The 1049-nt window shown below is 37.1% G+C and overlaps 1 pseudogene; it reads left to right on the top strand.

The window, feature by feature from the left end:
* The first annotated feature begins 209 nt into the window (after positions 1-209).
* On the top strand, positions 210-310 carry LOC113888259 (annotated as a pseudogene).
* The last annotated feature ends 739 nt before the right edge of the window (positions 311-1049 follow it).

The following is a 1049-nucleotide window of genomic DNA, read 5'->3' as shown; positions in this document are numbered from 1 at the left end:
ACCACTGAACAGAAGAGGTGCCCCAGGTCAAACTTGACCATGATTCTAGAAATTCCATCTCCAGCCTCACCTATCCCCAAATGGCAGCACACCTAGGGGAAATATATGACCCATGTTCACTTCAAATCCAGATTTCTCACTGAAGAAACTGTGAACAGACTGTATAGGGACACTCCCACACAAGGATACCACATCAAGATCATCATATGGTGCTCACTGTGGCAGCACATATACTAAAATTGGGACAATATAGATTAGCATGGCCCCTGTGCAAGAATGACTTGCAAATTTATAAGCATTCCATATTTTTTATTTGAAGAATCAGTATTGTCAAAATGACTATACAATCCAGAGCAATCTACAGGTTCAATGCAATCCAAATAAAATTACCAATGGCATTTTATAGAGAATTAGAATTTACAAATTTACAATTTGTATGGAAACACAAAAGACCATGAATAGCCAAAACAATCTTGAGAAAGAAAAACAGAACTGGAGAAATCAGGCTCCCTGACTTCAGACTATAGTTAGTACAAATCTACAGTAATCAATACAGTATAGTCCTGGCACAAAATGGAAATACAGATCAATAGAATATGATATAAAACACAGAGATAAACCCACACACCTATAGTTACCTAATCTGTGACAAAGGAGGCAAGAATACATGGTGAAGAAAAGACAGTATCTCCAATAACGTGTGCTATAAAACATGACAGCTCTATGTAAAAGGATGAAACAAGACTCCCTAATACCATACACAAAAATAAATTCAAAATGGATTCAAAACCTAAATATAAGGCTGGACACTCTAAAACTTTTAGAGTAAAACATAGGCAGAACACTCTCTGACAAACATCACAGTGTGATCTTTTTTGATCTTCCTCCTAGAGTAATGAAAATAAAAACAAAAATGTAAAAATGGGACCTAACTAGACTTAGGGCTTCCCTGGTGGCTCAGACAGTAAAGGTAAACTTAGGGCTTCTCTGGTGGCTCAGACAGTGAAGAGTAGGACACAATTGAGCAACTAAGCACAGCACAACTAAAT

The sequence above is a fragment of the Bos indicus x Bos taurus genome, chromosome X (assembly GCF_003369695.1).
Source record: "Bos indicus x Bos taurus breed Angus x Brahman F1 hybrid chromosome X, Bos_hybrid_MaternalHap_v2.0, whole genome shotgun sequence".
Lineage (NCBI taxonomy): Eukaryota > Metazoa > Chordata > Mammalia > Artiodactyla > Bovidae > Bos > Bos indicus x Bos taurus.
The sequence above is the reverse complement of the archived record's forward strand: the minus strand, read 5'-3'. Positions and strand labels throughout refer to the sequence as shown.